Source organism: Ictalurus punctatus, chromosome 16 (assembly GCF_001660625.3).
Source record: "Ictalurus punctatus breed USDA103 chromosome 16, Coco_2.0, whole genome shotgun sequence".
NCBI classification, from domain to species: domain Eukaryota; kingdom Metazoa; phylum Chordata; class Actinopteri; order Siluriformes; family Ictaluridae; genus Ictalurus; species Ictalurus punctatus.
The window spans coordinates 26,013,083-26,040,416 of NC_030431.2; the positions used below are offsets into that span (position 1 = coordinate 26,013,083).

The 27,334-nt window shown below is 44.6% G+C and overlaps 1 protein-coding gene across 11 annotated transcripts in view; it reads right to left on the minus strand.

The window, feature by feature from the left end:
* The window catches only part of strbp (spermatid perinuclear RNA binding protein), an 83,113-nt gene that overhangs the window by 43,658 nt on the left and 12,121 nt on the right, over positions 1-27,334 (minus strand). For 4 of the 11 annotated variants that reach the window (XM_053687011.1, XM_053687002.1, XM_053687007.1 and 1 more), the window contains one exon: positions 14,425-14,476. The exons of 1 other annotated variant lie outside the window; for it this stretch is intronic. The gene's annotated coding sequence lies outside the window, so the exon portion shown is untranslated. Of the gene's footprint in view, positions 1-2,238; positions 2,257-4,451; positions 4,620-14,424; positions 14,477-21,399; positions 21,656-21,846; positions 21,981-27,050; positions 27,228-27,334 lie in introns of those variants that run through there. 6 more of the 11 variants (XM_053687004.1, XM_053687005.1, XM_053687006.1 and 3 more) reach the window with 5 other exon arrangements.

Consider the following 27,334-nt stretch of genomic DNA (forward strand, 5'->3'; position numbering starts at 1 on the left):
ACACACACACACACACACACACACACACACAGGGGCTAACTTATAAACTTTTAGTAAAGTTGTGTGTACGTGTTTGTGTAAGTTTCAGAAACGTTGATTTTCTTCGTACTCACGTGCGCACGTCGATCACACAAAGTGCAAGACGCGTTACCAACGCAGCTCATTTGCATGTAGCCACGCCCACAAGACTCCACATAAGGTAAAGCGTACAGACGGCTGGGAGAACGAATGAACGATCAGGGTAAAGACTGAACAGGAGTTATTTTAACTCACTTTTATATGAATAAAAGCGAAGAAGAAGAAGAAGAAGAGAAGAAGAAGAAGAAGAAGAAGAAGAAGAAGAAGAGAAGCAGCACTAAATCCTCCATTTTCCCGTCTTCCGTTTATACGCCGCCATTTCTTTCATCATGATTGTATAATCCGTTTTATTTGTCTTCATGTGTGGCTTTGTGTTGGCTCGCTCACTTGCTTTCGTAAATTTTGGATATTTATTTCTGAATCAACGCCGGTGATCTAAACCGCCCGGTTTTCACTAAATCCTCATGACCTCCATCGAGAGAGGACGCGCACGAGGACGCGTCCCTGACCCAGACTCCCGCGCTCTTCTGTGACTGGCTCTGGATAAGAACGTCTAATAAACGCTGAGAACGGAATAAAAATACAACCGTTTCAACTCCCGGTATTCTCCAGATATAAAAGTCCACTAATCCACGCAGATTATCCGATTCATTATCCGATTCATTATCCGATTCATTATCCGATTCATTAATTAATAGTTCTTCTTGAACGGATTTGTGATTTTCATGGATACCGAATTTGTGGTACGAACGGAACCCTGACGAACCCGAGTGGAACACCGTGTGTAAGAACTAAAACCATGCGGCCTCTAGCGAGACACGAGTAACCTCTTCTTCTCTGCGCAGAACGCCCGGCGGATTTCTCTCGTAAACGCAAAATCTGATCTCATAATCGCGAGCCGGCGTCACTTTTCTCACCACTACAAGTTAGAATTACGCAACTGCGACTTTCTCATGATTCCCACTTATTTTTACGTAACTGATTTATTTATTTATTTTTCCCCTCCTCACAATTTTAAGATCTCACCGGTGCAACTCGCGGCCGCGAGATCGTTTCCAATCACGATATAAACCGCTTCCTCACGCGTGATGACAGGAAGCCGAAGCTCTTTGAAAGGAAATTCGTTCTATATTTATCGACGGCACGAGCGTGACGTGCTCCATCATGAACGCTCTCACTCTCGAGGCGTCATATTAACCATCACGCTTTAACCTAGACAGGGTTTCCAGGCAACCAAACACGCACTAGCTGATGGATTTATAATCCAGTAATCCCAATTCAAATCTGACTGCTGCATTACGTGACGATATAATATCGATATCGTGGGCATCCTGCCGTCTTTATTTATGATCGTTTGGGTTTTGATTGTGAAATGATGCCTCTACACTCGTATGGACCCACCGGCCACGACGAGAAGCAGAGATCACGTACAGCGATTAATCGGCCGAAAGCTTCTCTACTGTCTGTAACTGAAACAGACACGTGGCAGCTTTTTCCCCAGAAACACACACACACACACACACACACACACACGCACGCACGCACGATTCTACAGTAAGGGCCTTGATCATACTGTTTAAATGCACATGAGCACAAACAGCCACTTTAATGACTTCATAACGATGATCTTTCTATTGAAATGATTTGCGGGGTCAGATCGGACACCTTCTTTCTTTCTCTCGTTAGCGACACTCTCTCACGGCGGCCCCGCGGCGGCTCTGGAACCGGACCGGCCCGGGTCAGGAAAATCACCCTGCTTTTTCTGTAAGCGAGGTGAGCGAGTTGGGATCGGTGGCCTGATTCAGGGGGTATTTATAACAGCTTTCTCCTTCGCCGTCGAGGTCTCTGAGATTCTCAAACACTCGCCCACGCGAGTGTGTACCATGTGCTAATTTAACATTCGTGCTGAATAAATAACATCCATCCAGCTCTAAAAACAAACTGAAATATACCAGACACACACACACACACACAAACAAACATATAATAAAATGAAGGAATTACACTTTATTTGAAACCCCGAGTTCGTTGGCCACCTCCGTATATTTTCGTGGTCTCGACGTTTGTTGAGGGGGCATTTACTTTGGCTCTTAACTCACTAGCTAGCCGTATTAAATTACCTACACATCATTATGAAAAAAAAATCTATTTTATACACACCACGTCTGTCCTCCTTCGATTTTATTTTCTACGATCGTTGCCTTAGAAACCGATCCATCCATACGAAACACCCGAACAGCACACCGCGAGCAGGGGGTCAAATCCATCACGAGTACACTTTGATCAGCTGCTAGGTGAGATTCTCACCAAGGTGAGATGTTAAACAAACAAACAAACAAACAAACAAACGAACAAAGTGCGTCCGTTGCGAGTAAACTATACTTAACTTCGTCTACAGCGATACGAGGAGCTGATGATTATTTATTTATTTATTTATTTATTTATTTATCTTTAATAACGAGGGAACGTAAACCTCGTATTTATCCTTTTCATGCTGTCACTGAGGACCTCCTCTCGCAAATCGTGTCCATGCGCAGCAATTCAACAACACGGGGATTAAAAATAAGAGTCGGGCGGATAAGTGCGAGAGCCGCTTGTGTGACAGTGACAGATTTAAAAATGAAAGAGAGAGAGAAAGAGAGAGAAAGCTGCGGAGTTGTGAGTCATGTCTCAACGTGTAAATGAACGGGCTCTAGTGTGAGCTCAAAATACTGGTTCTGAAAATACTCTCTCACACACACACACACACACACACACACAGAGTTTAAAAAGTACTTAAACATTTTTCCCTGTGAGCTATGGTTAGCGCAGAGCCACACACGCGGAAAACGTTCATGAATTTCACAACGTCCCACATCGGTTATTAAACACAAGATGGAGGGGAGAGTGTAGTAGTAGTAATAATAATAATAATAATAATAATAATAATAATAATAAATGACAGACTGGTCTAATTGGGAAAGCTTGGTCATGAATTATTTATAATAAAATACTTGAAGCCGGATAATTGAAGGGAAAAGGTCTGAAATAGAAAAGTAAAGATTAGCATTAAGGAATGAACGGAAGCCATTTAAGCAGCGCTCTGCGTGCTGTGATCTGCACAACGCTGCCTGCTGGATAACGGTTTAAATTCATTCTCTAAAACATGTTTCAAATGATAAAAAGAGGGCTCTGTTGTGAGGAGGGTCCGGATGAGCCGGGGGGACGCGGGTTTCGGGGGGGTTTCGGGGGGGTAAATGGTCATCGGTGAATTAAAGGCGTTGTTGATGATGAAGATGAAGATGGAGGGAGGCTCTGAGAGAAGCCGAGAGAGGACGGGTGAGAAGAAGTGTAAACGTGTGTAAGATGGAGTGGTGGATGCAGTGCAGAGGTGTTTCATGGTGTGCGTGTACTCAACTGTGCAAACAATATCTTTATCTGTCCTTCCTTTGTTTCCTGTTTCTACATTTCTCACACACACACACACCCCTCTCACACACACGTATAACACAATAACACCATCCACCGTGAAACCGACTTCATAACAGCGTATTTTTACGCAATTAAGTTTTAAAAGTAGAGGATTACAGTCCCCTCCGAAAGTATTGGAACAGCAAGGCCAATTCTATCGTTTCCTCTGTACACTGAAGACATCTGGGTTCGAGATGAACATGAGACGATAGATCAGGATTCCAGCTTTCATTTCTTCTTCATATTTGCATCTCGACGTGTTGAGCAACTTGGAATGCGGCACTTTTTGCTCGAACCCACCCATCCCCCCCCCCAAAAAAAAAATATCAGTGGAGAGGGTTTCTTTTTGAAGGAATTCCTGTACGTTGGTTGGAATCATTTTACACCAGATTGTGTGAACGAGGTTCAATACAAAGCAGGATCTGCTGAAAATCTGATTCTCAAGCATGGATCAGAACCAACTGTAAGCGTCGGACACATTCTGAGGACACCCGAGACTTACAATCACATCTTGTAAAAGGGGCATAATAGGTCCCCTTTAAGTGCTCTTTATTTAAAGGGCAACGGTGCTATGTTCTAAGCTGTTTAACACGTCTAAATACCGGGAAACGAACCCGGAAATTCTGATCCGTCGTCCAGTTCACCTTCTGATCTCAAATCCAAATGTCTTCAGTGTATCGCACAAACTGGTCTTGCCGTTCCAATACTTTTGGATGGGAGTGTAAAACGGCACGTCTCGGTGTTTTATTCCTCTTACGTCACAGCAATGTACCAACAACTACAATTTTATAAATTGATTAATTAATTGAATAAATAAAAAAGACATTACATTGTAGTTTTTATCTGTTTATAGTTACATTTAATGCTCGTGAAGGAGCTCTCGCTTACGTTACGGCGGCTAGAAACATTGATCGCTCCCTTACCAGCCTCTCCTGCTTCTCTCCCAAAGATTAAGAGCGTAAACTCCTCGGTCCTGAAGATGCTGGAAAACTTTTCCCTCGGAATGCTACACCACACTGACACTGGAGACTCCTTCCTTAAATTAAGGATGAAACAGCAGCGTGGCAGTAAAGCGTCTTCGAAATGCAGCGCATCGAATGATATGACAGCGGATCACGGCTGCGAGAGTATTTAAGGTTTCGGTCCCCTGACCACCAAACCCAAACCCACACACCCCACCCCCCCCGATATAAGTGAGCCGTTATTGTTGTTCGACTGCACCATAAATGCAGAGTGTGTTCCAGAACTGTCGGAGCAAACCCCCCTACACACAGCTTGTTGTGTATGTGTTCACTCGTGTGAGGGAGATAAACTTTCTGTTCTGCTTTCGTGAGCCTTCTTCACTCTCTGACCTTCACGGTCTCTCTCCCCAGCTCTCCGTCTGTCTGTCCGTCTCTCTCGGTGTCTCTCTCTCTCCCGGTCTGTCTGCCTCTCTCGAGATCAGTCCGTTTCTCCCTCTCTCGATCTTTCTCGGTCTCTCTTTCTGTTTCTCTCGCTCTGTCTGTCTCCGTCACTCTGTGTCCGTAACTGTCTCGCTGCCGGTCTCTCCTTCGGTCTCTCTCTCCCTCAATGTCTTTCGTCCGGTTTTTTGCTCCATCATTCTCTCGCAAAATTTCAATTCTGGGGCCCACTCTTTGTACCCCCCACCCTCTCTCTCTCTCCCACACAATCACTCTTGCATCCTTATTTTCTTTTCACTTCCTTATTTTATAATACACACACATATATACACACACACACCACATGTATACATATGTGTGTGTCCTCGCCCCCCATGATGCCACAGCTCAAACACACCAGAACGGAGATTAATGAATGCTTTTGTTTTGCCCCTCTTGTTTTAAAGTGTGTGTGTGTGTAATATTATATTATATTATATATAAAAATGCGTGTGTGTGTGTGACAAAGAGGAAGCGCAGAGAGCAAATGAAACACAGCCAGCTCATCACTTTATATGCAGCAGTAAATCAATCGGACTCCTCAGGGCGTCCAGCTGCTAAATCCAGCACGGCTACGCACTGAGCACGCTGCGCACGGTCGCACGCACGCACACACACACACACACACACTTATCAACATTTATCTGAGCACAGCAGGCCTCGCTCTGTTTTTACAGAAACATGTTAACAAGGCTCTGGAACAGAAACCAGATCAGAAGCAAAGACACTGAAGTAAGAGGACCACCTGCTGGTTTCTCTCTCACTCACTCACACACACACACTCACTCACACACACACTCACTCACTCACTCACGTCTCTATAACAAGCTTGCACTGACGTGTGTATTAGTGTCGATAAATAACTCGACTGTTCATTTGTTTTCTAAATGCGCCTAATGCCCAATTTGCATGTGAAATGATGCAGATTAGGTTCGACCCAGTAAACGCCCGTATCGAGCGATTCCTCAGACCGATCCGACGCCGCGGTCCAGTCCGGTCCGACGTTTCCTCAGGTCTCCGCCCACAACTGAAGTTCTTAAAACAGAATTATCACTTAAAATACATTTTGAAGAATAATAAATCGGACACCGTAGTAAACCGTGTGCTCTGCGCTACATTTTGGCTGTTACCCTTTCTCATGAGAACCGAAAAACCCTGGACAGGCCACGCCCCTAAGCGACGTGCGACACTAGCGACTCGTCACCCGTTTCCGAGAACACCGGCGAAAGCGCCGCTGCACATGAAGGCAACGTCTTTGCGACTGGTCGCCTTTATTCCACTCCGCGACACATTTCTGTCCTGATGGGCGTGGTCTCGTGTTATGACTCCGCCCCCACCGCTTGCTAGTTAGAAAGACGTCTCGGTTTCTATCCAGGCTTCCTGTAGTCAGCTTGTTGTAAGAAGGTTTACATTAACGCGCTCGTTCTGAGACTGTGTGTTATCGTTTCCGTAGTAACAGCTCATTCACAGGGACTTGAACGGTGGACGCGCCACATGATATATGAGGGAGGCTGGTGAGAAAGCGTCCGTTTATTGCAGCTATAATGTCAACGAGAACAGGAAGTAACTCGTCTCTCGGACCTTCCTCAGCATTAAATGAACTATAAACCGTTAAAACGTGAGACGTGTCGTTCATTCATAAATTAAACGTTCTAATTGTTGCCAAAATGCCGTGGTATAAACGGAATAAAACACTCCAGACCTCCACAGTCGACTGGGTGTTACTCTGCTTATTACAGGGTCATCTGATGCTTGTAAATAAGTGAAAACCTTACACACACACACACACACACACACACACACACACACACGTAGACGTGTTGGAGAATTAGGGGGCAGTGGTGTATGGCCTGCTGCGTTGGCTGCTGTTGGAGCAGATGGTGCTGCAGTTTCTGGACTCGACTCCACCGGGGATGTCCCGCAGATCTCCGGCACGCATGCTAATGCCCGTGTGTGTGTGTGTGTGTGTGTGTGTGTGTGTGTGTGTGTGTGTGTGTACACAGGAGGACAAGCACAAGATTTAGTGTTTATGACGAACAGAACGGGCGTGTCATGCGGTAAGACGTACGTGTGAGAGAGTTGAACGTGTTCGTATCGTATTCCTCACGTCTGCTATATTTTTATAGACCCGTTGGTGAGAGCGATAAATCCCCCGAGCTACAGCGGCTCATCGGCGAACAGGCTGAAGCACAGAATCAGGCCTTTAATTAACGCGAACGCGCTCGGCACGGGCGGAACGAGTCGTCGTCATCACGCGGCAAATAAAACGTGTCGTTTTTAACCGGAAAGTCTCGCTAATGACGTGCAAATTAGACTTGCCGGTTAAAAACACCACGCAGCCGTAGAAAACGAACGATCGTCTGTCGCTCCGTCGCTCGTTAGCGTGAACGTACGGGCTGGCTAAAGACGGGGGTCGCCCGATGATGGAGGAACGGTGAGAGGAAGCTCGGACCGAGAGATGACCCGAGACGCCATGTGACCAAGGTGAGAGGAGAGAAAAAGAGAGACGGAGACAACGCGAGATAGAGCTATTAAACAGAACGAGAGAGAGCTGATGTGTGGGTTGATGACCCAAGGAGTCAAACACGTGTGAATCATACACACACACACACACACACACACACACACACACACAGTATTATAAACTACAGAGAAATGACACACGCTTGGTGACAGTTGTGTTGCAAGGTCATCCGGGTCATGGACTTGAAGAATGTGTGATTCTAAGCTGGTGTGTGTGTGTGTGTGTGTGTGTGCGCGCTGGAGGAAAAAAAAAAAAAAACAGGAAGGCCAACGACTGACTGCAAATAAATACTCTGAATGTCAACCCTAGTCATTGCTGGGTTTTTTCTAAGAACGATGTGCTGCAGAGATGAATACACTCCTGCTGCTGGGGGGGGGGGGGGGTATTTTGAGAGAGAGAGAGAGAGAGAGAGAGAGAGAGAGAGAGAGAGAGAGAGAGAGAGAGAGAGAGAGAGAGAGAGAGAGAGCACACAGAATCCATAATGAGCTCCCAAGCGACCTCAGTGTGTGTGTGTCTGTGTATGTAAACGCAAGAGTGTGTGTGTGTCTCAGTAGAGTCTGGCTCTAGCTAAGCTATGTGACACTGTATATCCTGAAAAGGCAAAAAGGTGTGCTTTGACAGTTGGCTGTGCGTGTGTGTGAGAGAGAAGGAAAAAGGGGAAAAAAAAAACAAAAAATACAAACACAAAAACGCCATGACCCTGTCTTGGTAAACTAACCCCTAACTAACTCAAAGTTCAGCAGAGGTGTGTGTGTGTGTGTTAGTGCTGTTCAGATAATATATATATATTTTTTTTTATTTTATCACAGGTCACATCACGATATCGTGAAAGAAAGACGACGTAGTTCTTAGTTTTTTGTGATTCTGTCTGTCACATTTTTTCTTTGAACGTAACTAAAACTAGAGAGAGAGAGAGAGAGAGAGAGAGAGAGAGAGAGAGAGAGAGAGAGAGAGAGAGAGCGAGCGCAAGACACAGTCAGTGTGTCGGGTCACCCCTATGAATCGTCGTCATGGCTACATCCTTTCAGCAGCACCGAGAATCCCAGTGGTGCGGGAAAAGAAGATGGGAGGAGAGATGCAGACAGCAAGAAAACAAAATGAATGGAGGGGCAAATGGAAAAAGATGGTGGTGGTGGGGGGGGATTGGGGGGTCTGAGGGAGCTGTCACTGCACGGAGATATCACGAAAGGTTAGAATGGAGAGATCATCTGCCCTTTGACAAAATAAAAGGCAATCCACCAACATGTTCAAACTCTCTCACACACACACACACACACACACACACACATTTACATTAATACATGTGGGTTGCTGTCATCTCGTGTTCCTCTGTGTGTGTGAGAGAAAATAAAAAAATCACACATTACACAGTGCCGTGAAAAAGTATTTGCACCCTTCCTGAGTTCCACAGCTGTATTTATTACAGTGATGTTTATTAAGTGACGATTTGATTTACTGAAGTCCAACACCAACTGGTTCTGAGCAGCAAAAAAAAAGTCCTCGGTTACTCAATCAACTAATTAACAGAACCGAATAGCTAATTAGGTTCAATTAGTCTACACACAGGTCGTCAGTCTGGTAGTAGATTTCGTCTGGAACAATTTGCAAAAAAAAAAAAAAAAAAAAAAAGAAAAGAAAAGGAAGTGAATACTTTTTCATGGTACTGTATGGTGCGTGTTTATAATATATAATTAAGGCTGATATAATTATATGATGACAGTCACTTAAGAATGATACTGAATACGCAGCTGATTTGGTGGTAAAATTTTGTACTGAATTGTTAAAAATGATCAAATACAAATTCTGGAAAAAAAAATTTTCTTTCAAATTTTTAAAGAAAACAAAACGAACAAATTTTTTCCAAATGGTTTAATTTCTGCGAGAGCAAAGCGGTGACGCGAGTGTGTGGTGAAACTGTCGCATGTGCAAGCACTTCAGTTCAGTGAGCACTGATCCACACCCACTTCCATTCTTCCTCACTCACAGCGGTTTATTAAAACACAAGAGCCATGGCCTTGAACTGTAATCTAGGCTGGCACGATATACCGCGAATATCCTTCCTACACAACATTACACCGTGACCTAATATATACCGATATAACACACATCTGTATACGGCACGACACCACGAAACATCACAATCCGCTCGCACGAGTCACTCAAAAATACCACCAAGACAGGACGTGAGCCAATCGAGGCGTGACCGTGAAACGTTCCGAACTTTCGGGTATAAGCAGAGACACGTCCTGGAAAACCCGATGACTCGCTGGCGAGTTCTCTCCAGCTCTTTCCTTCTCAACACTGACAGAGAAAAGACCAGCCATGTGAATATAAGACAATTGTGTAGAATGATTATATCAAAAACATACAGATACTTCTGAGGACCTTCATCTGACTAAAGTCATACTCGAAGTAAACACAAATGGAACTAAGGCGTGTGGAGTATTCCTGTCTTAGTCGCGTTATCGACGCGCGTTACAGACGTGTACACGCCTTAATCACTCGGTTAACGTCGTGCGAGTTTTCTCCGCATTGTGCGACAGGACACGATCACACACGGCGGCGCTCAAATGTTTGACGGCGAACAAGAGAGCACGGCTGCGTCCCAAACCGCCTACTTACCTGCTATATAGTAGGAGAAAAACATGTATTTGGGCAAGTACGCGGTTTGGGACGCAGCCCACGGCTTCAAGCAGCAGTCTATTTGCACGTACGGCACGACAAATAATCGACCGCACTTGGAAGCTTTCGTAAAATTAAACATGAAACACCAAATATACTGTATACGGTACCGTAACGGAGACCAACTGTACATCGATGAGTGAAATTCTGGAGGGACGTCGGACGGCGTGGCGCGGGGACGTAATGACGTGCTGTTAATCGATGTTCTATAACATGTAGCACAGGAACATGACAGGAGCATTCTAAAGCCACTCATGTAAACACTTTAATCACCATATTGTCTTATTCAGAATAAGGTCAATAATTAGATCACTGCCGTCCGTGTGAACAGTCAATTTGTGTTTAAATAAAACAAGTTCAACTTATAAAATATTTTTGGGGGGTATTATTGTGATTGTTATCACTGCCATGTATATATATATATATATATATATATATATATATATATATTTTTTTTTTTTTAAACAACATGCCTTTCAGCCCCTGAAGTCTGCGTGCACATCGCCTGCTGATCAAATTTACACCGACGTCAGAACACGAGCAGCAGTAAAAGCACTGAGTGGGTTTAAAAGTGCATTTACAAGCCTGTGGAGGAACTGTGACGGATCGACAGCCCGAGATCGGACGAGCTCGGCGTTAACCGGCCCTGTGTTTATAGATGCTTTCCATCAAGCGGTCCTTTAAGGGCACGAGCGACATGAACACGAGCGCGAGCGACACAAAGCAGAGACGCGCGGAATGAAGGGACATTGTGAGGAAATGAAAAGAGTGAAGCATTGCAGGAAAAGATGGGTGGGGAATTTTGTAATAGAGATGTTAGAGAAAACTCAGATAGTTAGACTGAGCGAGTGAGCGAGCGAGCGAGGGAGGGAGAGAGAGAGAGAGAGGGAGAGAGAGAGGGAGAGGGAGAGGGAGAGAGAGATGCTTACACAATCACAATGGCTGACTTCAGCAGCATGAATATTTCACACCGCGGCACTGAAAGGGAACTCCGAGCTCCGAGCAGCAGCTCTTTGGTCTGCAGTGCGCACTAAACCGCCTCGACTAAACTAATATAGCCAGCGTGCATGATTAACGCCTACTCGAGCTGAACTGTTATTTCTCGACAGGAACGCAGGAGAAAGAGATGAGCAGAGACAGAGCTGGAACACAAGAACGTCAAAGTCATTGGATTCTCAAGGACACTGCGGCGAGTGTGCGGTACGGGGAGATGAGCAGGCAGGAATAGGAGGATCCAAGTGGGAATACACTCATGTGGACATGCTGTAGTGTGTGTGTAACATACATACACACATCAAAATGATTCAACCCCCATTACAAATCAGGTTTATTGTTAAAACGTACAGACTTTCAGCTGTTTGTGATGAACACAAACAAAAGCGATTGAAATAGTTCGACACAACGAATACTTTGTGTTTTCCCCAAATTCAACTGAAAATGCAACTTATGATGATTTCTCCAGTTTAAAATTATTCACCCCCTTCATGGCGAGCATCTTTAGAGCTCAGTAGAGCTCCGTTTGCTGTTATGACCTGCTGTAAACGAGATGCAGAGCTTCTGCGGCGTTCCTGAGGAATCTTCTCCCGTTCCTCATGAGCAACAGCCTCCAGGTCAGTGATATTCTTGGGTCTGCGTGCTGCGACTGTCTTCTTCAGATCCCACCTGAGATCTTCTATGGGGTTCAAGTCAGGTGACTGTGATGGCCCTGTAGAATCTCCCAGGACTTCTTCTGCTACCAAGCCTTGGTGGAATTTGAGGTACGCTTGGGACCGTTGTCCTGTTGGAAGGTCCAGTGATGCCCGAGCTTCAGCTTCCTCACAGACGGCATGATGTTTTCTCCTAGGATTTCCTGATACTTCAATGAATCCATCTCTCCTCCCACACGCTGCAGGTCTCCAGTGCCAGAGGATGTAAAGCAGCCGCAGAGCATCACTGAGCCTCCACCATGCTCGACTGTGTACAGAGTGTTCTTTCTGCATTCTTCTTCCTCCAGACGTACCGCTGATCCATCGTGCTGAAAAGTTCCAGTTTTGTTCCATCGCTCCACAGAACAGAATCCCAAACCTCTGCATTATTTATGATTTTGAGTGATTTTCTTGTGCTTTTGGGTCAGTAGTGGTGAACGTCTTGGAGTTCGGGCATGGAGACCTTCTGAGTTTAGTACACACCTTACTGTGCTCACTGAAACCTCACGGTCTGTTACACCAGGTCTCGCTGCAGGTCTTCTGCAGTCACTCGAGGGTTTTTCACAAGCTGCCTTCTCACAAATCTGCTTGCAGCCGTTTATAGATTCCTTTTTCTGCCCCGTCCGGGTATTTCATACATTTTCTACCCCAAACCAGTTCAGGTATTTCATGTGTTCCAGCTCAAGCACACCTGCTGTAACTAATGAAGCCCTTGATTAGTTTATATCAGGTGTGCTTGAGACACCACCTGCTCTGCATATCTGTGCTGTTGTGAGGGATTCTATTCAGGGGGGTGAATAATTTTAAACTGGAGAAGTCATTACAAGTTGCATTTTCAGTTGAATTTGGGGAAACCGCTTGAAGCGTTCGCTGTGTTGAACTATTTGTTCATCGCAAACAGCTGAGAGTCTGTAAATTGTGATATGAAACCTGATTTGCACTGGGGGTTTGGTTGCAACTGTATATACGCAGAGAGCTTCGTCTTCTCTACCCTTAGTGCAGAATAAAACTCTGGAGCAGACCCGAGCTGGTTGACTGTCCTAATTCGTTGTAATTAAAACCACCAGAGGCTGATCTCTCTCTCACAATATTCGGAGAGGAAGTCACACCCATATAGGTGCCTCGATACATTACTATAACTCATTACACAAAATCATGTAAATTCTTTCTATGAAAACGTCCTAAAGCCTCACTGCATGACCACGCCGCCATATTTACAACCTAACCATTCTGGAGTCATGGATATCGATATCCCTTCTGTGCGAACTTCGCAGCCTGCAAGTCGGCGGGCTAGCCACGTTGGCCGTGTATGATCATGAAATGTTAGCTAGGTGGCCAGAACTACGCACGCCAAGTATTAGTCTGTGACGGACGCGTAGAGGTTTTATGTTGCTTTACCAGTTTCTCATACACATCTGCTGACCGTGAATACTCATGACGGGTTAATATTAACGCGCTCGCTCCATCAAGAAAAACAGGAGGGTTACATTAAGAAAAGTAAACATTGAAAAATAATTTGCAACGGTTTCATTTAAAAAAAGCTTCGATATACAAGTCCTTGGGAGGACTTATATATTTTTATAATATATATATATATATATATATAAAAACAAAAAGCCAGTGGTAAGAATTCAATCTGAAGAGGCGTAGGTGTAGATGAAGGTGGTGTATGGGTTTGTTGCACCACAGGCCTTCAACATGTGCGATCCATCAGCGTGGAGGAACGCCATGAGCAGTCTCAGCAGTAAACAATTCCTACGTGCCACTGGATGGAAAATAAAACCAGCATCCGTTACTAATCCTAATCCCGAACTGATTCCTCGGAGCTCGAAGCCTCGACGTACTGGACCGTATCTCTGTAAAGTGTGCAGTGACATCTGAGACGGCGGTTTAAATCTAATGACTGCAGATGATGTGTGTGTGTGTGTGTGTGTGTGTGTGTGTGTTTAAGTCAGACTCGAACTGAAATTATCCCCGATCCTGTCACAGATAGAGTTATTACCGCGTATTTGCAAAAGCTTTCTTGAGCGCGCCCGTGACCCGGCGCTGCCTCGCGCGTAAAGCGGGATCGGTGCCGTCCGCTCCTCCCCCGCGGCGAGCGCCAGCGTTTAATGGATTCTGCAGAACTCGAGCGGATGTAATAGTTTTCACTCAACCCTCTGCGATCCATCTTATAATCTCTCTCATACTCGTGCTTCAAGATTACACTTCCATACATCCTGATAACAGTCATCATCACTAGACTCCATTTTAAACCAGAGAGATGCTCCGCAGCGCTACTTCATCTTTCTGTGCTTTCAAACTTTAATGCATTCACCAGATCTCCTTTTTTTTTTTTAGCAGGAAACATCCTGAAATCTAATGTTGGGGGGTGGGGGGTGGAGTGGGAAGGGAAATTGTGTCACAATGACATCAGTGGTGACCGTAAATGAAAATGCAAGTGTGCTTTCAATAGTTCTTAATGAGAGAAATAAATATCACCACCATAATTTAACAAACACAGAGAGAGAGAGAGAGAGAGAGAGAGAGAGAGAGAGAGAGAGAGAGAGAGAGAGGGGAGACCTACACTTTTGACTGTGTCGTCCTCTTTGTTCCGCTTCCTTACAGAGGGACACGACCTGAAACAGACAAACGTGAACACGTTACCATTTAGAATGCACGCAGCATTAGCACATAATGAGCCTCGTTCATCACGCTGGATACGGACACGTTCATCTGGAGATCGTTCGAAGGAGTGTTTACAAAATATCTGTTTCTCAGGAACATATTCAGTAACGTGGTGCGTATCCTCCTCGTGGTCCCGAGTGCGTGCAGATTCGCGCGTACGTGTGCGAGTAATAACTTCAGCTGAATCAGCTCAGCGTTGGCGCCATTTTACATCCCGATTACGTGGTCAAGATAAGAGCAATAGGTCCGAGTCGGAATAACTTTCGTTGCTACTGCTGAGAAACACTCCCGTGGTCGATTACGTGTCAATTCAGCTCTGTGCCTTAATGTGGTCTTGTGGGCGTCGCCGAATGAAAACCCGCTGCGCCATGTACGAGGACTAAGAAAATCACAGGTTTCATTCATCCGGTGGGAATGTGTTGGGTTTTTACATGAAACTACCAAAACACAGAAAAACCTTCTCTTTTCTGTCGCATTGCCGCGCAGTTTCGAGCACCGCCACGGTCGTCATTAATAAATGATCCAGAGGCGCTGTAAATTAACACACAAGTGTCCCAACTCAACAACACCGCCACGTTTTTCTCTCGTCGGCGGCCATGGCTGTAAAATGTGCCGAATATCACGCGTGTGCGTTCAGGACGGTGCAGTCCGGATGGAGCAGGGGGGCACGGATCGAGTAACGGCACAGAGTCTGGTTCGGAAGGAATGAGGAACGCGGCCCGGATCGAGAAATGATTCGGATCAAGTACGTTGCCAAGCAGTGTAAACAGGAGTTTAAGGGAGACATGGAGTGTGGATTAAACACACTGCTGGTTGGCAACCAAGAGTCAGTGGGGTGTGTGTGTGTGTGTGTGTGTGTGTGTGTGTGTGTGTGTGTGTGTATGTGAGAAAGAGAGTGAGAGAGAGAACTGTGTACTTGTTTAACGTGTGATTTCAGCCATGCCAACAGTCTAAAAAGCACACGCGCATTGCTCCACTGCTGTCTGGCAGACAGCCACGTATTCCCACTTCATCACACACACACACACACACACACACACACACAAAGGCATGGCCCTGAACCCACACACGGGCTATTTTTATTACGTTCACAGCGTTTAGCAGACGCCCTTATGCAGAGCGACGTACACAAGAGCTTTGGAGTCCGGATCAGAAACACGTCCTCGTGCAGACATCCAACGGCGGCCCTGTTCTGATCAGAAGAAACGCCGAAAACGATTCATGAAAACGAAAAGAAACATCAACCTGTCGATCGGAGACACTCGTTCCACCGTAGTGTTTCTTTATTACTTTGGGGAAGTTGTAGAAATGTCAGACCGAAACTAATAAAACACACAAAAGCCCACAGCAGTGACGGCATAAATTAGAATGATTAGAACGGCAGAATTAGACAAATAGATCAATTAAGATAAACATATTAAGCTACTTGAAAAGAGAATATCGAGGTTCCGGAATAGCCGAACAATAAGTTCTTTGTAAAGATGTACGTAAAGAAACGTTTTGTTTTCCCGCTCGTCATGAGCGGCAAAAGCCGTCCGTCTCGTCACCCCGACACGCGCTCGAGGTTAAAATTGAACCATCTGAGCTTCGTTTGTCTGACGCTTCAGCTCGACTCGTTACCGCGGAGCTCTCGCACGCGTCTGAGCAGGTTTCACCGATAATTAATTTCTCATCTATTTATCCTCCGACGTGATGGAATTGACCAGGATGGCAGGACGCCAAGGCTTCAGCGCTGGTGTTTAGATGAGCTCCTGACTGACGATAGATAAATAAATAAATAAATAAATAAATAAACAAACAAATAAGGCTGTGAAAATGGATGTCTGCGTCTCTAATCTCCACGATATGGAAATGAATTTGCGACGCCGCACCTGCGTTCTCGAGCCACAAACCTCGGTTTATCCTTCAGGGAGGAAAAAGAGTGGAATAAAGAAAGAGGGACGGGTGAAAGGACCGACGCAGACGAGCGAGAGAGAGAGAGAGAGAGAGAGAGAGAGAGAGAGAGAGAGAGAGAGAGATCTGCATCTCTGGATATATCTTCGTGAAGCATTTTTTCCCCTTCCAGGACGCAATGCTAGACAGAAAGAAGAGCTGTAGACTAAAGATCAAAGCACTGAGGGATGTAAAAGGTGCAGCGTGTTATTGATCTGGATTTATATCTCGATCTCACACACACACACACACACACACACACACCACTAAAACACAAACCATACCAGCGCTGGGATCAATAACACCCTACTTCACAACTACAGTACTAATGTACAGAAGATCTTTCATGGGATAAAATCCATCATGAGGATCAATAATAAAAACGATACGTTTATTTTAGAGAAAGTAAAGATACAGCTCTGAGTCTTCTCCTATAACGCCTGATGAGGTTGGAGAATACATGGCGAGGGATCTGAGAGCGTTCCTCCAGACAGAACCTCTCCAGATCCTTCACATTTCAGGTCCACGCTGGTGGACTCTCCTCTTCAGTTCACCACACAGGGTTTCTATGGGGTTCGGGTCAGGGGACTGGGATGGTCAGGGCAGGACCTTGATTTTGTGCTCAGTAAACCGTGTAAACTGTGTTTGTAACGGTTTGATATCCATGACAGCAGAGGATTTTGGTGAATTGTTTGAACAAAAGATTAAACAATAAAGACAGTTTCTCACAGCCTTTTTTGCTCATATTTACCAAGGGTGCCAATATTATTGCAGGGAACTGTAAAACCGAACGAAGACGCTTTTCCCCACCTCGTTTTCTTTGAATTTATTCACGGTTTCATGAACAGGGTGATTCCGCTCTCTAGGGCTTGGAATTCAAACGTGTAATTTCTCAAAGCCTTAAACGGCCTCGTCACTCGGGGGACGTTTAAAATGAAGACACTTACAAATAAGATGAAAGAAAGCAGACGGACACGACGGCAGACGGACGTACACAGAAACAAAAAGAAAACAGACAGTAATATAGGGCTGGGTGATATGACATATTATAAATCACAATACTTGAGGACATTTCTACTACACACGACGTGCATCACGATATATAATTTATCCAACAATAAACTAAACAAAAAAATCTCTCAACTGACTTTGATGATACTTTTCTTTAATGCCTACAAAGAAGATTAAGTTTGTTTTCTTTTGAATTACGTCAAATCTGCAGCATCCATTCAGTACCATTTAATTTGTCATTTTTAAAAATACATCACCGTACCAACGATATCTCCGAAGTGCATCACGCAATCATTTATCACGATATGGATATTATAATTGATACATCGCCCAGCCCTAATATAAAAATACCAATAAAAATGACAATAATAATAATATAAAAATATTAGGCAGGAGACAGAATTGTCTCAAACATTGCAATTCAAAATACTGGATGAGGAATTTCTCTTCTCGGAGGTGTTTCACAATATTTCTGTTTAAAATTCATCATGAGCATTACCTCTTCTTACACACTAGGTGGCAGCAGCAGAGGTAGTCGCGTACAGAGCAGGAAGTTTGCGAGCAGGAACCTAACTAGCTCGAAACATGCTTACTTATTAGCCCAAAAAGTTAGACTACTACTCCTACTCCCTGATCTGACCGTATCTGGACGAGTCCGAGTGTCCTGCACGTCCTCACGTCCTGGGTTTCTATCCACCGTTAAAACGAACGCTCGGCAGAAAGACGTGTGTTCTTATTGAAACGTGTAACGCAACAGTCGCTGCGCAGAGAGACGTAGGCGCACACTCGAAGCCGTTAGACTGAGAGGAAAGCCGTGATTATATTCAGTCCAGCTGAGAGCAGGTGTGCAGCGGGTGTGGAGCCGCTTCAGCTACGTGCTACAGCTTCATCCATCACCTCATCCAATCATTCTTTCATCTATCCGTTCATCCATCACCGAGCTGATCTGCTGCCTGAAGCCACGGAACAGCTTTCAGCACACGCAAAGGTCAGAGAAGTCATTAATAGTGAACACCTTCACTCTGCACTAAACACTGGTTTCCACCTGATACAGTCTGAGCTGTTCAGCAGGAACGGACAGAGACGCAACACCAACATCAACCCCAACATCACCATCAATATCACCACCATCAACCCAAACATCAACACCAATACCACCATCAACACCAACATCACCATCAATATCACCATCACCACCATCAATATCACCACCATCATCATCACCATCACCACCATCAACCCAAACATCAACACCAATACCACCATCAACACCAACAATACCACCATCAATTTCACCACCATCAACACAAACACCATCATCATCATCACCAACCCAAACATTAACACCACCATCAACATCAACCAACATCAACACCATCAATATCACCATCAACACCATCATCATCACCACCACCATCAACACAAACACCATCATCATCATCACCACCACCGCCACCATCATCATCAACCCAAACATCAACACCAATACCACCATCAACACCATTCCCAACACCACCATCAACACCAACCATTAACACCAACATCACCATCAATATCACCACCAACATCAATACCACCATCAACACCACCATTATCATCACCTACCATCAACCCCAACACAACCATCAACATCACCAACACCCTCACTTAACATGACCACTGATAATATAATCACACCTTGTCATTAAAGTACTGCACCTCATAATCATCACCAAAGAAAGAATGAAAAATGCAGAAAAAGAAAATAAACATAAAAAAGGAAGTAAAAATGAAAGTCAGGAACACAAAAAAAGAAAGCCAGATGTCTTTACAGGTGCATTTGTGGGGGTTCAAGCACCACTCAAGAGAATACCGGTATTCTAATTAACACCATGGCCAGCAGACTGCCCAATGCTCAGCTTTATTATTTACACACACACACACACACACACACACACAAAACAGAAAGTGTACGCTGGACCCACATCATCCACGTGAACCCCGAGTGTGATTACAGAGACTTCAGCGATGACAGCAGTGACAGGACGTCAAGCAGACACGCTGCCTGACTGAGCGTAGAAAATCCCCAATTAACATCAGAAGCTTCACCTCCAGATGTGTTCGACAGCACGCGGCAAATAATCAAAGAAAGCGGAACTGTGCAAAGATTGAAGAGCGATCGAAAGAAAAGATTTTTTAAAAGGGGAAGATGGAAACGACGTGCAACGACGCAGCCGAATCAGGGCCACATCTACGGTTATTTATAGAGAAATAAATAACCTGAAATCAAAAGCACTGACACTGGAGACTCCTTCCATGAACAGCTCCTAAAAAATCCTCACCACATCAGCGATTACACGTTTACAGCGATTACCTTAAGCGACGCCATTTTAAAATCCGTTCATTTTTAGCGTTAGATTGCCTGCGGCGTCCGCTGTACGAGTCCATGTGAATGAGCCGTTACTATAGAAACGTTATTATAACATACTGATATAATACGAGCGCGTTAATATAAACCAGTCATTCGTGTTACCGCTCAAACTACTGTACACACAAATAAACAACGCACACCTTCTGACCAATCAGATTTGAGCATGCAAATGCGCCACGGTATAAAGAGAGGCGAGGCAAAGACTCGGTTGAGCTGTCCGTCACTCGCTGCCTCGCTAACGATCGAAACCATTCGGAGCAGTTTAACACTTTCCGCCTCGCTAATGAGCGAAACGTTTCCGTCCCCCGAGACGTGACCGAACCACGTGGCGCGCTCAGGCTGGACACCGGCCACCGGGTGAAAACGTCTCCTGCTGCGAGCTTGAATGCGTAATTGAGGAGCGGTAGGACAGTTAGCGTATTCAGGTCTGATCCGTGTTATCAGAGCTTTCGACCCCGACTTCACTGGCCGTCTTTGTGCTCAGAGTAATGGGAGTAAAGAGGCTCTGTTTGCTTCAGAGTGCTGAAGTGAAGCTGTACTGTCGAAGGAGGAGATGGTCTGGCACCTCCAGTTAAACCTCTAACGCGGCAACATCCCAGCGTTCAGCCTCCGTCTTCGCTCACGATTACCCCGAGAACTACGAAACCCGTCTCAGACATCAGGAGGAGCGAGTTCCTAGGAAGTTGCATTTCCTACAAACCTCATACGTCATACGATGGCGCTCCTCTCACAACGTGGTGTTCCGAGCGGTCGAACACGTGCTAGAGCAGAGGCGAGGCGCTGGGATCTTATTTCAGTTTTGATCCGAACCAAAGTTCCAGCGATAATCTAAAATCATAAAAGAACCCATTTCTCATTTCACAACTCAGCAAGGTTTAATATCCGAGGTCAAACACCCCCCCCCCCCAAAATGATCAGAGCTTGGTGAAAAACAGAGGGTCTGTAACGTTCTCAGAGGAAGACGGAGATAAACAGACATAAATAAAACGGGAACGCAAACCAGGATGCCAGGTCAGTTTAATCCCGTCCGAATAGGGCTTCATATGCTTTAATGCATCGAAGGTGAACTCAGACACGGGATGATCACGGACCGTCCTGTTTAAAGAAGCTGACATTACGGGCGATATGATGGTAAAACGAAGACACTGCATATGGGAGATTTCAAATCCTGTCCATGCACTGTGTGTGAGGCGTATAAATACAATCAAGTGCTCCCTCGTTTATTTGGTGTACATGCAAAGTGCAGTTATTATAACCCAGTAAACACCGGACAGCCCGGTAGCGCTTCAGAGAGATTAGCTGAAGTGTTTGCGTAGCCCCTGTGAAATTATACAAAAAGCTTAACTTCTCCTCGGCTCCTCATGAATCTAAGCTAATCGCTACGACAGTTAACCAATCAAGGCAGGTTAAGCGAGTCAAGAAGAGAGTGGCTTCCAGCTGCTTTCTCACAAAGAGCCTTCTGTTAATCGGTCACACACACAACCTCCCGGAATTTGTGTCCCGTTAGAGCTAAATATTTACCTTAGATACTCTTGGTTTTTTCCTCCTCTTGCAAGGCAGGTCAGAGCAAATTCTATCTATAGCTGAGAACAGTAGCCTTCGAGATTTTGTGAATTAAAGTGGGTCAGATTGGCAGGAGCACTGCAGGAAGAAGACGACAGAAGAAACACAACAGGGCTGTAGTAAGACTCGCGTCTGGTCTCAACACGGTCCTGTTCCAATATTTCGAGACGCTGGAGTTTTGAATTCCGTGAGCCGTAAGCCGTCATCGTCAAGACTAAAACGAAAAGAAAAAAAAACGGCTTGAAATATTTCACTTTGTGTAATGAAGCTAGAATATATCAAAGTTCAACTTTGTGAATTAAATCATGGGGGTTTAAAAAAAAAAAAAAAAAAAAAAAAAAAAATTACTTTTCCACGATATTCTAATTTTTTGAGGTGCACCTGTACAAATAATAAATAAATCACCTGCTTGACGTCCCTCCTGAAACCGGAGAGTTCTCGGACCGCCTCAGGAGAGCACATCCCTGAATTACCATCAACGTTGTGTGTGAGGTGTTAACAGTTTTTTTCTCCTCGTCAGAATTCTCAGCCTCGTTTCTCTTTTCCAGGCAAAAACATAAAGTGCCATTTTTGACCATGTCAGTCGGAATATTCGTGGCATCCCTTTAAAAAAATAATTAATTAAATAACGTAACTAATGCAGTGATTTAAATCTCATGCGTGCAGCGAGTCTATTTCACATTAATAATCTTTTTTTTTTTCCTCTTGACACTGTGACAGAAAGTCAAGGCCTGCTGTTAATCATCGTTAACTCACGTGTCGATTGTCTCATCTGCTGTTTTTATTAGGGGAGAAAAAAATAAAAAGTAGTAATAATAATAAAGAAAGACTGCTCTTTTGGCGTGTGTTTGTGTTCTGTTGTTAAAATGTGAAGTAAATTGTGTGAATTTAGCAGGTCTGACGCGGTGATTTAATATTTATTCCCCGCCCCCATGGAGGCGTGCCACACAGTTTGAATACCTCGGGCCTAAAGACTCGGTCTTGAATCGATCTCGGCCGGTCCTGAAGATCCGTCGGGAACTCGAGAAGGGGTATTGCGTAAGAACATGGCTACTATTTATCTTCAGTAAAATGTTTTTGCTAAGCCAACTCGTCCTATTAAATGACTAAATCAAGTGTACCAGACCAATTAGCAGAAGGTTGTCATGGAGATTTCCTATCAACATATTTTTTTGAAAAACTTTATCAAAATGATTTATAGACGCTTTACACCTACTACTTAACATAAGAAGTCCGTACAGTACACAGTTCTCTCAAATTGCGAGCCTCTTTAATTAAAGTTCCTACGCCGGGTCGGAAACTTGCGTTATTTTACACGCGTCCAATTCTCGTTTTGTAAATCGGCACTTAGACGCGAATCGTTAAATACCGGAGGGCCGGTTTGAAATCTCATCTGCGTGTACGAACGTTTTACAAATGAATAGGTTCTTCTTGCACTTGACAACAATTACAAACAAATCACTGTCCTCACAAAGCACCTGCTTACAGTGAGGGAGTGGCAACCGGCCTCCTTTTCCCAAACCATCAAGTCTTTCCTCAATCTGGGACACGGCCCATTCCCCCTCACTTGCGCTCCTGCGGTCACCATGGAAACGGGTCTTAAGGGACCAGTGAGATCGGAAACAGCACTGAAAAGCAGTGTTGCCGCTGTCTCTGTGTGTGTGTGTGTCTGTGTGTGTGTCTGTGTGTGTGTGTGCGCATGCGCGAGGTCACCGGTTGGACCCAGGAGCCCTGCTGCACAAAATGAAAGGAGGCGTGTCTAATCAACTGCTGGAAGACACACGTCAAGCGCACACACACACACACACACACACACACACACACACACACAATGAGCAAAGAGAACACGCCTCTCCATGCTTGTAATCAGCTTCTAATTAGGAGGTTATTATGAGTCAGTGTGACCCAAGCAGAGGTTTGTGAAGCCATGGCTAAAGATTATAACACAAACAAAAACACACACACACACACACACACACACCACTTGACCGGTTTATTAGGTCCACTTACAGGAGTACAATTACTCAATATAGCCCAGTTGTTCACAACCTGGACAGCTCTGTCTATTCTGTTCATCAAAGGAACAACACTGACTTAGTCCATTCTGAGGACAGTAGTGTGTGTGTGTGTGTGTGTGTGTGTGTGTGTGTGTGTGTGTGTGTGTGTGGTTAGACACCTCAATGGACCAGCAGTGATCCAAACACCATCAACATCAAATGTCTCAAACGACATTTATATTAATGTGCTCATTCTAATACAATATCGTTCCCATAGTAACAGCTCATTCATGGGGAGGTGTATAATTACCACATAATTTAACATTAATAATAATCTGATTTGTGAGAGAGAGAGAGAGAGAGAGAGAGAGAGAGAGAGAGAGAGAGAGAGAGAGAGAGAGAGAGAGAGAGAGAGAGAGAGGGGGGCTGGTGAGAGAGCGTCCGTTTATCGCAGCTGTAACGTAAGTGAGAACAGGAAGTAACTCGTCTCTCGGACGTTCCACAGAATTAAATCTAATTATAAACCGTTAAAATGTGCAGCGTGTCGTTCATAAATAAACGCTGCAATCATCAGCAAATCGCTATGGTATAAGAGGAATAACACACTCCAGACCCTGCAGTAATACGAAAATAATCCACTTCAAGAAGGTCAGAAATAATCGGCTGCATCACGCCCCCCCCCCCCCCCGTGGATTATTCTCCAATAACTGTACGGCCTGGAGTGAGTCACTCCTTACAAACTGACACATGTATCATTTTACTAAAACTGGCTACTCCATGTACAAACAGCGAATAAAATAGAACACAAAATAGATAATGATTCTGAAACAAAAACGATCTCAGTTTTCCATTAATATTGGCACCCTTGGTAAATAGGAACAAAGGCGGCTGTGAAAGAGTGTCTTTATTGTTTAACCTTTTGATATTTTGTTTAAAAAAAAAAAAAAAAAAAATTCACAAAAATTCTCTGCTCTCATGGATATCAAAACACCACAGGTTTATCCAAAAACAATCTGTGTTAAATATAGGTGTGCAACAACTATTGGCACCGTTTTAGTCAATACTTTGTGCTAGCTCCCTTTTAAATGATAACAGCTCTGAGTCTTCTCCTATAAGGCCTGATGAGGTTGGAGAATACATGGTGAGGGATCTGAGAGCGTTCCTCCATACAGAATCTCTCCAGATCCTTCACATGTCAGGTCCATGCTGGTGGACTCTCCTCTTCAGTTCACCCCACAGGGTTTCTATGGGGTTCAGGTCAGGGGACTGGGGTGGTCAGGGCAGGACCTTGATTTTGTGGTCAGTAAAACATTTCTGTGTTGATGTTGATGTTTTGGATCATCGTCCTGCTGGAAGATCCAACCACGGCCCATTTGAAGCTTTCTGTCAGAGGCAGTCAGGTTTTCATTTAATATCTGTTGATATTTGATAGAGTTCATGATGCCATGTATCCTAACAAAATGTCCAGGTCCTCTGGCAGAAAAACAGCCCAAAACATTAAAGATCCACCTCCATATTTAACCGTGGGCATGAGGGACTTTTCCATACGGCTCCCTCTCTGTGTGCTCCAAAACCACCTCTGTGTTTATTACCAAAAAGCTCTATTCTGGTTTCATCTGACCACAGAACCCGGTCCCATTTGAAGTTCCAGTAGTGTCGGCACACTGAAGACGCTCGAGTTTGTTTTTGGATGAGAGTAGAGGCTTTTTTCTTGAACCCCTTCCAAACAGCTTGTGGTGATGTCGGTGACTTCAGATTGTAGTTTTGGAGACTTTCTGACCCCAAGACACGACTAACTTCTGCAGTTCTCCAGCTGTGATCCTTGGAGATGTTTTATCCACTCGAACCTTCCTCTTCACAGTGCGTTGAGACGATACAGACACACGTCTAATTCCAGGTCCATTCATAACATTTCGAGTCGACTGGAACTTCTTAATTATTGCCCTGATGGTGGAAATGAGCGTTTTCAATGCTTGTGCTATTTTCTTATAGTCACGCCCCATTGTGTGAAGCTCAACAACCTTTTGCTGCACATCACAGCTATATTCCTTGTTCTCACCCATCGTTATGAATGAAATTTGGCCTACATGTTCCCTCATACTCATCCCTGTGAAACAGGAAGTCATGGTAGAACAATTTCCTGTTCATAGTCGCCCAGGTGCACTAAAAATAGTTTTTTTAATATCAATGGGAATATACTTCTAACATGTTTCTCTCATGAATTCACAGGGGTGCCAATAATTGTTGCACACCAATATTTAAAGAGTTTTTAAAATAAAAATATCTGTTGTGCTTGCAATTGTTCGATATCTACGAGAGCAGAGTATTTTTGTGAATGTTTTGAACAAAAGTGTAAACAATAAAGAATTTTTCACAGCCTTCTTTGCTCATATTTATCAAGGGTGCCAATATTAACGGAGGGCGCCGTAGTTCCTTAAATCCTGTAGCTAAAATGGTGTGTAAATGAAATCCGGCACACTGCACGGTGTGAAGTCTGTAAGGTGGATACGGTGTGTTTTAATGCGGTGGTGAAAGTGGCGAGCGTAAGCAGGTCAGCTCCTGCCTGCAGTCTGGCTCATCCACGTCTCAGGAGACTGCAGCATCTTCTACAAACACTGCTGAACCTGCATACACACACTCACAGGTGTGTGTGTGTGAGAGAGAGTGAGATATTAAGGTGATAGGAGTTGGATATATCTACGGTGAAATGTCACAAGTGCTGCAGTAGACAGCTGAATATCTCTTCGATCTGAACACAGCGTCTCTGCTCAGGCCCGTTGAGAGAGCTACACCCCCTTTACGAGAGCCACGCCCCCATTAAGAGAGCCTCTTTCGGAGGTGTCAGACGAGCTCATATCCACCCGCAGACTTGTCACTGCACTAATATGCAAAAATAACTTCAGAGCTGAAAGCAAAATGGGTCAGCCGATCCCCCAGAGCGCCAGCGAGAGGCAGCCAGTCATATCACTACAGCGACAGAGCAGAGTGCAGCTTATCTCCGCTGGAGGACACACACTTCCTTCTTTCTCCTTTTCACTCCCATTCCTTCTCTCTAGTTCTCTCAATAGTGAATGAATAGAGAACAGAAACAAACACCTTTAACCCCTTCACATCGTCACCTCACAGATTACACGTCGCTTGTATCTTGTGTGTGTGCGTATGTGTGTGTGTGTGGCGCGAGTGCTATGGTTGTGGCTTGTGCGCGTTTAACATCTGTCCAAAAAGATACATCCTATAGACTTGCCACACTACATGCAACTTCCTGTTGTTTAAAATGTATAATATTTTTTATATGAGTTTGATTAGATTACAACTTCACGGGGAGCGCATGTGCTGATGTTACTTCCGTACATGCATTTTTTTAAATGATTAAAATTCTGCATTTTAATATTTTTACAAACTAATTTTCCGCTCTGTGTTTCAAGCTTTGTTTTTTTTTTTTTTTTTTAAATATATATATTTTATATCCTGTATCGTTGCAGGAATGTTTTTTGAGAATCGTGATGTTATCGTCATACTTGTTCATGGACTTAACTAGCTCCTTAAACTTGAACAGCCTGGTCAGTGAGGTTTACACTCCACTGAAACATCACACTGGAGCTTGAACTTTACCTGTGCGCTCTGCTCTGCTAATGAATTAATGATGTGTCCACCCCCAGGAATGGGATTGGTACGTCCCTGATCGGGACAGCTGAAGGTCTAGAGGAGCTCCTGCGCGGCCTGTCAGTGTGATGTGGGTTTGTTTATTGGTCTACAGGGTGAAGCGCAGTTCAAGGCTCTGGCCTCGTTCTGTAAATAGGAAATGCAGAGAGACAGAGAGACAGAGAGAGAGAGAGAGAGAGAGAGAGAGAGAGAGAGAGAGAGAGAGAGAGAGAGAGAGAGAGAGAGAGAGAGAG